Source organism: Canis lupus, chromosome 8 (assembly GCF_011100685.1).
Source record: "Canis lupus familiaris isolate Mischka breed German Shepherd chromosome 8, alternate assembly UU_Cfam_GSD_1.0, whole genome shotgun sequence".
Classification (NCBI taxonomy): Eukaryota; Metazoa; Chordata; class Mammalia; order Carnivora; family Canidae; genus Canis; species Canis lupus.
In genome coordinates, this window is record NC_049229.1 from 30,568,421 (window position 1) to 30,583,023 (window position 14,603).

General features: G+C 40.1%; 1 long non-coding RNA gene across 38 annotated transcripts in view; it reads right to left on the minus strand.

Moving 5' to 3' along the window:
• The window catches only part of LOC119876491, a 309,631-nt gene that overhangs the window by 254,560 nt on the left and 40,468 nt on the right, over positions 1-14,603 (minus strand). For all 38 annotated transcript variants that reach the window (XR_005363295.1, XR_005363296.1, XR_005363283.1 and 35 more), the window contains exons 6-8: positions 7,852-7,955; positions 4,393-4,555; positions 3,898-3,989 (exon numbers count right to left, since the gene is read on the minus strand). This is a non-coding gene — a long non-coding RNA (uncharacterized LOC119876491). The remainder of the gene's footprint in view (positions 1-3,897; positions 3,990-4,392; positions 4,556-7,851; positions 7,956-14,603) is intronic.

The window sequence follows — 14,603 nt, forward strand, 5'->3', positions numbered from 1 at the left end:
ACATTTGAATATTTTATCCTATAATGCAACATTTTAAAAAAAGATTTATATATTTATTTTAGTGGGGAGGCAGAGGGAGAGAGAATTTCAAGCAGACTCCCTGCTGAGTGCAGAGCCTGACACAGGATTCTATCCCACAATATTGAGATCATGACCCGAGCTGAAATCAAAAGCTGGATACCCAACCAATTGAGCTACCTAGGTGCCCCCGCAGCCTTTTTTTCCTATTACTGGTTTTATACGTTGATAAATTATGTGCCTGTTTAACCTAAACTGTGCCAACTCCATAAAATGTAAATGTCCCATTCTGAGATAGAAGGTGCCGTTCCTGTGAGAAATATGTCATTCTCTTCTTGGAATCTATGTATTTGAATATGGCCCCTACTTGCTCACAACATGGGAATCAGTGAAGTGTTTAAAAACTGCTGTAAGACAAATTAAGACCCCAGTGGGGCAGTTGATAGGAGAACATGTTCAAAGGGAAGATCTGACTCAAAAAATTACACCAAAGTAACAGATGGTAGCTACACTTGTGGTGACCATAGCATAAAGTATAGACTTATCAAATCACTACATTGCACACCAAAAACTAATGTAATATTGTATGTCAACCATACTTCAATTTTTCCTTTTTTTAACCATACTTCAGTATGAAAAATTTTCACAAAGTATAATTTCTTATTTCTTCCCTCTTCTATTTTTTCTATTCTATGGGGAAAAAAAGTCAAATCAGTTCCCTGCCCTCAATAGTGCATAACTTAAGGTCTTGCCATATGTTGAGATTTATGTTAAAATCTAATCAAACCAACTTGTTGAAGAGAGTAAAAGAAAACAGTGGGTGGACAAGAGAGTCTTAGCAAACAAAAAGAGAACTAACTTGCTCTTGCTTTGTAAGCCTCCACAAAGAGTTACGTTTCCTAGAATATGACTTTCCATGGGATTTCTCAAACATCAGAGGATTTTGCTGACAGCAGAGAAGCCTCAGCTCACAGTGTCTCTGTGGAGGCCGCAGTGAAGCAATCACTTGCTCTCCCACATGCCAATGGCCATGATAGATCTTCTCTGCTCACTGACATACCATCACCTGTGCTCCTCATGTCCAAAGGCACATATGCTCTAACAGAATAAATGGCCTTGTAACAGTACAAAGATAGCCAACCACTGGTGTCTGACCCCACCACCTTGGCATCATTAGCACCATGCTTTCCCTAACAGGGTTAAGTTGCTGAATGCTATGTGGTCACATCACCTAGCATGAAATCATCAAGCATGTGAGCTCTGAATAGGCAAGAAAAGTCTGGAGAAATTAAGGTTTAAATATTGCCTACACACCAATGTCTCAGAAGTAGATACTTTGTATGACATGTTTCTATTTTCAAAAATATCAAAACTGCTACAGAATGAAAATGGTTGATTCTAAGCCTTCAATGGACTAAACATATAATAGGCAGATAGATATTTTATATATATATAACATAATTACATTAATATATATAATATATATGAAATATAGATATATAATTTTACAACCTTGAGAAGAAACTGAAATAATTGGTAGATAGATTTATACATATGCATATATACAGTAATTCAATTATTTTATATATATATACACGTAAAAAATATATAAATATGTTTATATCTACATATAATACATATAAAACATATATAAAATTTTATAACCTTCTTGAAGAGAAATTGAAATAAGGTGTTCCAAAAGCTTTCCAGTGGCTCCATTACACCCAGGTGCACCAGGAAGGCTGGTGAAATGTGGATCTTTTGTTTATTTGTTTTCCAAAGTAAAATTACCACTGAAATTCTAGTGTTCTTTTCCCAGTGAGTCCTCTTCTTACTCAATCTCTTGGTTTTTCTCTTTGTTGTGCCTAAGGGGCAAGGAGTCCCCCTACAATGGAAGCCTCTACTTTGGAGTAATTTCCTGCAAGTCTCCCCCTTCCCCTTTCTAATACTTTGCTCCTTGTCTCTGTCTTCTCACCCAGACCTCAGCCTGTATCACTCTCCCCTTTCCCTCACCACATTCCATGCATGATGGCCTTTTTTTTTTTATTATTATTTATTTATGATAGTCACAGAGAGAGAGAGAGAGAGAGAGAGGCAGAGACATAGGCAGAGGGAGAGGCAGAGGGAGAGGGAGAGGGAGAAGCAGGCTCCATGCACCAGGAGCCCGACGTGGGATTTGATCCCGGGTCTCCAGGATCGCGCCCTGGGCCAAAGGCAGGCGCCAAACCGCTGCACCACCCAGGGATCCCTGGCCTTCTTTTTCTAACACACCAAGCCCCTTCCTACACACAGGTGCTCACATTTGCTTGTTTACCTGGAAGACTCTTCCCTGTGTTCTTCTCACCTTTCATTTCTTCCCTCCATAATCACCAGCTCATTCAGGACACCTGGGGTGGCTCATTGTTTAAGCATTCAACTCTTGATTTTGGCTTAGGTCGTGATCTCAGAGTTGTGAGAGAAAACCCCATGTGATTGCACTGGGTGGGGGGTCTGCTTAAGATTCTCTCTGCCCTCACCCCTCACCCCCACTCTTCCTCTCTCTCTCAAAAAAAAAAAATAATAATAATAATAATAATCACCAGCTCAGAGACACATCTGTGACCTCCCCACTAGAATCAGTCCTCTACCTCCATCCAGTTGCTGTCCATACATATCCAAAGACTTTTCTTTAGAGTACTAATTATCATCAAAAAGTCTTCTGTTTATTTATTTATTCATTGTTAGCTCTCTCCTCCCACTAGAATGTAAGTTTCATGAAGGGGAAAATCCACCAATTGTTTGCACTCTTAAACACCTAGCACCTTAGCAATGGACGGCACATAGTAGGAGCTAAAGAAACGAAGGAAGGAAGGAAAAAAGGAAGGAAGGAAGGAAGGAAGGAAGGAAGGAAGGAAGGAAGGAAGGAAGGAAGGAAGGAAGGAAGGAAGGAAGGAAGGAAGGAAGGAAGGAATTGCCCCGTGTTCCTCAATGGAAAGGCAGAACTTCTTGAAAGAAACGATCAAATATCTGGCTTGTTATTTAGGGAGTCTAAAGGGCATTAACAACTTCACAAACACCCTGACACTCTGCTTAGTGTCCAGGTGTTGTGAGAACCTGCCTGACTTTAAGATACCCTCCAGTTTCCAAACACAAAATTGCCTACATATTAGAATGCTTAGATATATTTAGCAACTAGATAATGATAATAGTTACCATTTACTGAGGACCTTCCCTGCCAGGAATGTGTGTAACCCATTCTCTCATTAGTCTGCAGAGCAACCCAATGAGGTAGGAATAGTACCCCTACTTCACAGATGAGGAGATTGAGTTCCAAGTGATTTGTAAAAACACATGGAACAAATAAGTATTAGAGCTGGTATTGAAATTTGTCTGTCTCACTTACCTTGAAGACTCATGTTTTCAACCACTTCTTTGTTAGCATCCAATTCTTGACTTTGGCTCAGGTCATGAGATCGAACCCCATGTTATCTGCTTGAGATTCTCCATCCTTCTCCCTCTGCCTGTCATGCTTGGGCTCTCTTTCTGTCTGTCTCTCTGTCTCTCTCTCACTCTCTCTCTCAAATAAACAAATAAATCTTTAACCACTTCTTTGTTTTGAGAAGCCAAAACATCAATAGAGTAAAGATAATCAGCTCATGCTGCACATAGATATGATGTCCTTGCAAGGTTTGAAGACATTTGTGTAATCTTATTTATAGTACTAGTTGGAAAACTATTACTTAATAGTTTTAATTAATAGCCATTAATAGCCTTAATAGCCATTCTAGACAAGCATTTATTTGCAAGACAGGAATACAACTACTTCAGGGTTTTTTGTGAGTTTTTCTCATCCCATCAAGTCTAAGGAAAAAAAAAACTGAATTATTTGAGATTTAGTACCTGTAGAAACTGCTGCTCTTTGTTCCAGGTGACAAACATGTTCTATTTATGGAGAATGTAAACTGAGTTCCTCCCTCTTGAGTAGTAAGCTTCTACCAACAGTAATGTGTGAGGCAAAAAAAAAAAAAAAAAGAATGTTCTTAGGAGGAAAATTTATACAGAGGTTTACAAGTCCTAATTTTTCTATGATAATAGCTATATTGTCATCAACACTGCTCAAAAAGAGCTATAAGAGACATTAGGATAATATTTCAGAGAAAAACAGAGAAGGAAACAACTTAATCTCTTCAAACTCTCAGTTATTCCGCTTTTATCCTGATACTTGAGTTTTCTTTTTTAATTTGTCCATAGCTCATTCTGAGTCACATTCTTTTCCTTTCTTCCTTCCTAGAATCCATAACAAGAGTATCTACCTTTCAGACTCCGGTCCCTTCTACCCACCTTTTGATTGCCATCTCCCCCTCAACCAACACACAATTTCTACATGAAGCTTACCAGCTCCTCCCTTAAATTTTTTTTCCTCTGTGAGATGACCTTCCAAGTTCTTACTCCTTTCTGCTTGCTTTTGTATGAAAATGCAAGTGTTCAAGATTTACAACTCCACTTAGCAGGCTCTTTCCATCTCTTCTGGGGCTTGTCTGAGCTAAAAATCCCCCAGCTGAAACAGCAAAGATGGAAGGTTTTGAAGACATATCCAAATCTCCCAGGTCAACCCAAAAAAGCAATAGCTTTCAAACTTGTTACACTAGGATGTCGAAGGAGTTCCTCAGCTTGACCCATCTTTCTAAAAGGGTGCTTTCTGCAGGCTCCAATATGTATTAACCAAATGACTGAATTTTAATAAGAACCTTTTCACAATAGGGAGATCCTGGGTCATCTTCTCTCAGGCCAGTTCAGAATAGCAAGTGTCCCCTCATAGGACATCCCCCCATTCCTGGTTATGGGGGATAATAGGTCAAGAACCCCAGAAGCAGAGAAAACACAATGTTAGAGAAAAGCGGAAGTGGTGTGGCCTGGTGGTTAAAAGTAAAGGCCTTGAAATTCCAATTTTGGCAGAAAATGATTGTATGATCTTGGGCAAATAAATTGACTCCTCAGTTACCTCATCTGTAAAATGGAGCTTTTTATAGTATGTAATCTGTCATTTTGCTGTGACAGGACAGTCACAATTTAACAAAACTGAACAAAAAAAAACACTTAATACTCTTATGGTACCATGCTTGATAAGTCGTTCCCATCATTATTGTTTTTATTTGCTATCACATCATTGAACCAGGCAGCTTCTCATGATAGCAAAGGAGTTTAGGCCAACAGGTATATTGTCAGGTTTCCCTCCTAGATAACCCAAATTTATACCAGATGAATCAAGTGGAAAAAAAAGAAAAATAATAAACAAAGGACCTTTTAAATGTGTTTCCAATATAAATGGTCTAGAAACAGAAAAGAGAAAATAAAAGAAAAGGACAGACAAAACAAAGCTTGCATCTCTCCCAGGTTTCAACATAAACTATCATGGATTTGGAAAAGACTCATCCATTAGTTCTTCAAAGTTCTTTTATCAAGGGAGAAGACTCTCCCCCAGAGAAGAGCGATAATGACTGGCCTCAAAACACCAAAAAAAAGTTTAAAACTCTGGCCTTCACATTGAGGTAGCAGTCAGGAGGTAGGTCAGCAGCATTGACCTATCTGCAATTTCTGCTGCTGGCACCACTGAAAAAGCAACTCCCAGATAATATGCATGTATGCTTTCCAGGGAAAGCACTGGAAAGAGGGGCAAATTTCACCAGCCCCACCAAGCTGGTATTCTTAATGGCTGATACTCTGACCCTCCAGGCACCAGCTGTCGTAAGAGGGATATCTTGCTCTCTGAGATTCAGAGTAACCTTTCTGAAAGGTTGCTCCCAAGGCATGCGGTTCAGGGCAGACAAAACAAATTCAGATGTGCAGTAGAATGGGGCCAATTCCGATGCTGAGACCAGAGTTAGGCTCCCTGGCACTCTGCCTATTTAAAACTTTAGTTTACTGGGGCCAGAAAATTCAACAGCTTCTATACCCTGAAAACACGAGATGCCAGGAACCGTCAGATGTTCCTCAAAATAAGCTTTCTTGTTGATTCTTTTTAGATGGGGCTGAAAAGAGACATTTGGATCTATGGATTGTTCATGGCTTAAGTCATAGATAAATCTTTCTTTAGTGTGTACTTTTAAGTTTCTTCTGTATGGAAAGGGACACCAGCCATGTGCCTCATTTACCTAAAAACCAAGCATCCTCCTCTGTAGGGAAATTTAATTATTCTGTAGAATATGACTTTTATTCTTGTGCGGTGTCTTTTTCACTGACAATAATTTTCAAAGGCTTCAGATATTTGAAATCCCTGTCAGAGTCAGAACTGATTTAACTGCTTTCTTTCCTTTGTATGAAATAGGTGCTTAATTAATAGAGCCCGAGCCCATTTATATCGCAAACAACGCGATGCAAGTTCCTTGCTTCTTTGACTCGCCTAATCTAGCAACCAACTTGTGGAGAGTAAAAGAAACTAAAACCAACGACTCGGACCCAGTGCCTGGTGAACGTTTCTCCTTTTATAACTACTTGAGCGTGGCAGGCTCTTCCTATTAACTACATTACATCATCATTATCAAAGACGAAAGGAAATTAATTTTGTTTTTCAAGGTCTTGGCAATAAGTCGGTTCTTTACTTCATCAGACATCTGCTGTTTTTCTACGTGTGTCATTTGCAAAGCTGAGTTTTCCTTATGACTTTATTCTCATAACAATTTATCATGCAACAGGGTTTACAAGAGAACTTGTGCCGATGGGTTTTTCTCTCCCCAAGCTGAAAGTGTAACATTAACTTAAAGCCAATATCATAATCTATATTTCACCCTCAAATAGTTTTCTGGGCTTGCAAAAAAAAAAAAAAAAAAAAAAAAAGCCAACAAGGCTGTCAAGAAAAAATAACCAGTTACAGTCTCCGGCTGAAATGTATTGCCAATGCAACTCTACTTTGTTTTAACAGATGGGCCTTTATCAGCAAATTATGTGGGCAGTTCACCAACTTCCCATAGGAATGGAGGAGTGCTTCCATTTACTTGGGCTCTTATCTGTTCACTTAAAGCCACATTTGACCACAAAATTCTAGGGATTTTTTTTTCATGTATTGATACAAAGAATAAACTACAGAGAATCTTCTGTTCTCCAATAATTAGTCATTCCCGGGCTGATTGATAGGTCCTTTGTCCTTATTTTACATCGTTGGGGAAAAAAAAAAATTGTTGGTTCCTGTAGATACAATGGCTTCTCTGATGTGCTCTACATTTATTCCCTTGCCTAAGTAGTAAGGGTCTCTAAAAAAGCTCTTCACGGCATTTATTTGGATGAATAATCTGCTGAGGTTTGACTCGTTCTTCTTTTCCTTCTTCCAGCTCTCACTCTTCTCTTTCTCCAGCTGCTGAATAACTGTCAGCAGCCTCAATTCTGCAGGTAAACACAGGAGCAAATTCATGGAAGCCTGTTACTTCAGACAAGAATCAATAGCTCTAAAACGGGCTGTGCAGAGAATCTGAAAACTGACTTCAAGGAATATTAGAGAAAACCTTATTTTACCACATGCTTCCTATAAGAACCTGGGTTTTCTGTTTATTTTGTTTTATTACGGGCATTTGTGCCCAAAGAGAGAGAGAGATGAATGATGGCTCTTATATTTATTTTACCCTGAAAATTAATTTCACCTTTACTTGCTACAATCTGCCATAAACATCTCTACAAGAAGCAAATCCCTAGCCTCAGTTTCTTTAAGCCTATTAAATGAAAAGGCTGAACTAGACCCAAAGTTGGAGTGTTCATGAGAAACCTCTAGGGAGCTAGATCAGTGTGCAGATTCTGGAGTTCTCTTGGCAGAACTGATTCAGAAATGCTGAAATGGAAACCAGGAATATTCCATTTCCAGCTTACCATTGATGAGGCTAATGCAGATGGTCCATGGAACACATTCTGAGAATACTGGTCTGAAGAAGTCCAAGGTGTTCCTATTCCAGTTCTTCCAATAGTCTGTGACTCTATAAAAATGTCACCGAGATTTTAGCTGATTATCTGGGCAAGTCTTACCTTTACTGACCTATCTCCATCCAGTGTTGCCTTATTAGCATCTCCACTCCTTGTGTCTATTTTGTGAACCAGCAAGCCCAGTTCTAGGGGGGTTAGGCCAAGCAGAATGCCGGTGGCCGCCCTGTCCTCCAAAGACTGAGCGCACCACTCCAGCCCAGCCCAGTCCAGCCCGTGGGCTCCTACCAGCCTCAAAGACAGGGGGCTCTTCAAAAGGCTCTTCCGTTTTGTGTTCAAAGTGAGTTCCTCAGACAGCAGACACTTGTATTTTCAAGCTTAAGTGCAGAGACCATTCATTTTAAAGGCAAGTAATGACTTTGGGATCATGCAGGATTTTTTATTTAAAAATTTTTTAAAGATTTTATTTATTTATTCATAGAGATGCAGAGAGAGAGGCAGAGACACAGGCAGAGGGAGAAGCAGGCTCCATGCAGAGAGCCTGACGTGGGACTCGATCCCGGGACTCCAGGATCATGCCCAGGGCTGCAGGCGGCGCTAAACCGCTGCGCCTCCGGGGCTGCCCGGATTTTTTATTTATTATATGACAAGTCTCCTTCATTAGCACAGAGACTGTTGTAGAGATGCAGTTAGAAAACAGATTACGACCCACATGACAAATGAACCACAACTGAGTGTGAAACTTTTCAAAACTGCTCATCCTAACCTCAAGTCTCATAAATGAAAACCAGAGAAAGTGCATGGCTGGCACGACTCAGAGGCCCAGGGCTCCTGTGTGCCGACAGAATTTACAGGGTGCTGTGTGCAGAAGAAGTCCAGCTCCAGAGCAAACTGAAGTCAGAGACCAAGGCTTGATCACAACTCCCTTACTAATTGCTTGTGTTACCTTGGCCAAACTACTTCACTTCTCTGAGCCTTGGTTCCCTTATGTATAAAATGGGGCTGATAGTTACTCAACAAATATTTCTTGAGTGCCTAAAGTGGACCAGTAACTAAATAATAAGTTCAAGCAGTGGGTAAAACAGGCAAAAATCCCAGGCCTCAGGAGGAACACAGAAGACAAAGAAATAGAAATTATAGTGTCAGGGAGTAGTAATTAATAATACACACTATGATGAAAAATAAAGCAGGATGAGAAGTTAAAGTAATGGATTACTAATTCAGATCAGGTGGTCAGGGAAGGTCTCTCTGAGGAGGGAACATTTCAACAGAGGCCATAATAAAATGAGGAAAGAACCTTTTAACCTCTGGACAGAAGCCACCCAGGCAGAAGCAAAGTATAGGTGCAAAGGCCCTGAGGCAGGAGCATTTGAGGAATGGTCAAGTGACAACAAGGAGGCAGGTGTGGGTTAAGAAAAGGGAATGAGAAGGAAAAGAGTAAGAAATGAGATCAAAGAGGTAGCCAGACCATAAAGGGTCTGAAAGTGAGCAATTTGGGTCTCATTTTATGTTGATGAGGAGCCATTAGAAGTTCTGAGCAGCATAGATTGATGCTGGAGCTGCTGTTTGAAGATGAGACTGGGGGTGGTGGGGGTGGAGAGGAGTGCATCAATCAGAATAGGCTAAGTCATCTTTCATTGTTGCAAGTTGACATAATCATTTCCACAAGAATTAAGTCCCTTGGCCTCAGGTTCTCTATACCTATAAAATGAGAAGGTAATAACCCCCAAATTTTAGTGGTTTATAAGAACAAAGGTTATTTCTCACTCATACTTCATGTCCATTGTAAATTAGCTGGGGTCTGCTAATCCTGGGAGGCAGGGATGGAGCCATTCTAGGAGCCAGGGATGGAGCAGCCTCCATTTGAATCACTACAGATCACCATGACAGAGAGAAAGGGGAGAACGGTGACACATGCATGGGCTCTGACACATCAACCTGGAAGTGACATGCATCACTTCCACTCATATTTCACTGGCCAAAGCAGATTGTTGGACCATATCTAACTTCAAAGGCAATGGGAAAGTACAATCCTACCATGTGCCTGCAAGATGGGATGTTGGGTGAACGGCACTAACGAATACCACAGAGACCAGAGGGAAGCAGAGAGACCAATTAGGAGGCTTTTACAGTAATCCAGGCAAGAGACGAGAACAGCTTAGACCAGGCAGTCACAGGAGAGGTGTTAGGAAACAGATGCAGAAGTTATTCTGAAGGCACAGACAATAAGATTTGCTGATTGATTTGATGTGGAATAATCATAACCACCTCGCCATGGATTTATGTTGGTGCGGATTAAATAAGATGGTGTATATGAAGTTCTTTCACACTGCCAGGCATACTGGAAGCCTCAACAATGGTGATTATTGCTGTTGTAGTTCTAGATGGAAGAGGTGCTGATGATAACAGAGCAGAACACTTTAATTTTTGACCATCCAGTTTTCCAAGACATACAGTTGCTTTATTCTTCTACCACTATTCTCTCTCTCTCTCTCTCTCTCTCTCTCTCACACACACACACACACACACACACACAGTCAGTCACAAAGCCTTTTCTGAAAATAATCATAGTAGTTATTATCAATCTGACTTTAAGCAGTCTCCACCTCTTAGGAAACTTTCTAATAATAAATTAATTTTCCTAGTAACTTCAAAGAAGCTTTCATTCCCGTAGACACACGTTTGGAACCCAGAAAGTAGCCTGCATAAAAGTCAGGAAGCCCCCAGTCTTTCTGCTCAGATGTTGTAGATTACCAGTCATTTGATTTGGGAATGTGAAATGAACTGATAAGAAAAGCCGTACGTACCAATGACATTCAGGAATGAAAACTGACAGATCACCTGCTTTAGAAGATTTGATTCTTCAGATTTTTAGGGGGTGTGGGGGAAGACCTTTAGTGACATTTGCTCTCTTATGGCTTACATTAAACAATTTAATATATAACATGAGGGAGAGAACATGATATAAACAATATATCCAGGAGGAAAAATAAATGACCTCAGTCCCAAGAGGCACTGTTATGCGCTGGTACTATTCATGTACATTATAAGGAATGATGTATCAGTTTTACTTCTAATCAGTATCTAAATATATCACGGCCTGTTCCTGGAGTGCATTACACTATCTCGCAATGCATACTCACATTTTACATTAATGTGGAAAGTATCCATCCGTTATCAGGCAGAACTTAATTCTATATTGAAAAATGAGGTGTCTGCTTGGTACACTTCTATTTTAAGGTTTAACATAATTGAGCAACCAAATCTAAAATAGAACTTTGGAGCTCAGCTATGCTGTTTTTTACGGCCTGGATGTTAAGAGATAAAGTTTTGATGGGTGTCTGACTCAGAGACATCACCGTTGGGTGCCTCTGGTTTTCAGCCCTACTCTGGGAGCACCTAACCCAATGGTGTTGTCAAATTCCAAAAGAATATTCTTAAAACGAATTTTTAAATAAACATGTGATACACGTAGCTATCCCTGTAATTATTCACATAAACAAGCAAAATATCCCAGAAACGTTGCAATTTCAGCTTCTAAATCATGTCTTTTAAACTGCTTCCTGCCTATTCATGTGTCTGGATTTGGGGTTCAGAAAATATGTTCTCTAGGGGCACCTGGGTGGCTCAGTCTATTAAGCATCTGACTTCAGCTCAGGTCATGATCCTGGGGTCCTGAGATCAAACCCCACATCAGGCTCCCTACTCAGTAGGGTGTCTGCTTCTCCCCCTCCCTCTCCCTCTGCCCCTCCCCTCCACTTGCGCTCTCTCTTGCTCTCTCAAATAAATAAAATCTTAAAAAAAAAAGAAAGAAAAGAAAAGAAAAAAGAAAGAAAAGAAAAGAAAGAAAAGGAAAGAAAAGAAAAGAAAAGAAAAGAAAGAAAAGAAAAGAAAAGAAAAGAAAAAAGAAAAGAAAAGAAAAAAGAAAAGAAAGAAAAAAGAAAAGAAAAGAAAAGTATGTTCTCTATAGATACCAATAGGATAAAAAGGGCTGGTTGTTGCAATCTCAAACAAATACAATTTAAATATTGCAACACACCGATTGATGGGTTCCACAGGATCACAAATACAAGCAGGATCAGTTAGCCAGCCACATGCCCAGGCCACTGTGGATGTTCCATAAAGTGGGTCTGATGGATTTACTGAGCATCTTCTACGTGCTCCAGACAGTGTTAGGTACCATGTGAAATATGCATGACTGTCTCTGCTCCCAAACTCCTTCAAACAATTGAGGATGCAGTTGGCCTCTGCTAGGTACGAGTGTTGGAAATGTAACCCCAACACAGAAAGAGTAGAGGGTGGTGGGAACTCACTGGCTCACCTAACTAAACTATAGGGCAAATGTGTATCTAGCCTTAGGGACAGAGGGATGAAATGCTCAGCTCTTTGCTTCTATATCTCATTCATGTCCTTCTCTCTGTGAGTAGGCATCCTTCTCTCAGACTCAGTTTTCCAGAAAACACAACCCTGGCACCTCCAGATTCACATCTTGATGATTTGGATACCAGAAAAAAAACAAACAAACAAACAAACTATTTTCCAGTGATTCTAAGAAGTGGTGCAAATTTTCCAGGTGGGACTATTCCCCCGTTGCCCCATTCCCAGCTATCACCCTGAGGTCACTCCACCCTAAGGAGTGGGGAAGAGATGGGCACAAAAGACTCTCCTGAGCCTGGCGTAGCAGGTGCAAGCAGGTGGGGGAAGAGCACTCAGAGGAAATGCCATGCACAAAGACCTACAGAAATGCAACAGAAAGGGGGGTGACAGGGCTGAGAGAATGACTGGAAAGTACAACAAGGTGAGAGACACACGCGAGGCTCGGGGGTGAGGGCAGAGGAAATCTGGGACAGGCAGTGAGGACTTTGGACAGCCTTCTAAGGAATTTGGATTTTTATCCTATCATACAGTTGATTTTCTATCTGTTTTAGTAGGGGGAACCATTTGACTGTGAAACATTGAGTATGATCTCAACTTCCATAACAAATAAACTTCTTATGTTGCTTATGTTGTTAGTGCACACTTATTGTATGAAGAACTCACTGTTACATTTGATGAGAATATGAGTTTGTGAACTGGTGGTATCCTAAGCGTCCAAATTTACTATATAGTACATTGGAGAGAATTAATATTGCTTGTTCTTAAATTGTTTTTTTTCCTGAAATAATGTCAAACTTAAAGTTGCATGCATAGTGGGGATGCCTGGGTGGCTCAGTGGATTAAGCTTCCCCCTCTTGACTTCAGCTCAGGTCATGATCTCAGGGTCACAGAATGGAGCCCTGCATCAGGCTCTGTGCTCAGCTTGGAGTCTACTTGCCCCTCTCCCTCTGGTCCTCCCTCCTACTCGCGTTCTCTCTTTCTCTCTCTCCAAAATAAATAAATAAATAAATACATACATACATACGTAAATAAAATCTTTTTAAAAAGTTGCACACATAGTGCACAAAGCACACCCATATACACTCTACCCAGATTTTCCTATCGTTAATACTTTGCCCTGTTTGCTTTATCATTTATTTTCTTGCTCTTTCTCTCTTAAAAAATATGTATATATGTATGTATTGTGTATACTTGTTTTTCTGAACCTTTTGAGAGTAAGTTGCATACATCATGGCTATTTACCCCTAAACGTCTCAATGTATACTTCCTAAGTGGAAATATTCTTTCCTATAACCACAGCATAGTTGTCAGTTCCAGTGAAATGAACATTAATGCAAAATTTCACCCTTTCAGCCTAATTTCAGTTTTTTTCAGCTACCCAAAAATTGTCGTTTATCATATCCCCCCTCTTCCATCTCCAGTATAGGACCCAGTCTCAGACCACATGCTGTATGTAGTCATAATGTCTCTGTAGTCACCTTTAATCTGGACCATTTCCTCAACCTTTCTTTGTCTTTCATAACATTGACATTGTTGAATAATGGTCTCCTCCTAACTCTTCATTTAATAGAATGTTGCTCATTTTGGGTTGTCTGATGTTCCCTATTGATTAGATTCAGATGCATTCCCAGGAGGGTTGATCTATGAATGGCACTGTGTCCTGGAGGTACACAGTGTCCTTCTGTCCCTCACTTGTGATACAAATTTTGATCTCCAGTCAAAGTGTTTTCAATTTCTCCATTCTATGTATAGTTATTATCTTTTATTTTGCTATTAATAAGCAATTTGAGGGAAGACACTTAAAGGTTATATAAATATACTGTTTACCAAAGTTTCTCTCTTAGACTTAGTATCTAATGATAATTTTTACCTGAAGGAATTTTACTATGGTGGTTGCAAAATGATGACTCTCCAAAGTCAGCACCCCTTCTACATTTACCAATAGGTGCTTGGCCTTCCATTATAAGCATGAGCCTTTCCCTCTCTTTCACTAATTTATTCATCTCGGTATGATCAGTATGGGCTCATGGATTCCTTTTTCTTCAGTGTTTTATAATCCATTACTATCTTTAACTTTAGTGCTCAAATTATGTCTGATTTGACAACTGGGAATCCCTTCTAACTGGCTCCTGTGTCTTAGTGGTAGAGCCCATTGGTTGCTTGTTATTGGTTTCTTTTCTTGCACTTTCTCAATTTCTAGCATAACAAGATATTCCAGGTTTATCCTGTACCTACCCTGCTTCAGCCCTGGAATCATCTGTTTCTCCAAGGAGCCCTAGTTCCCTTTATGGAGGAATGGCATTAGACAACAAGATCTGAGCACTAAA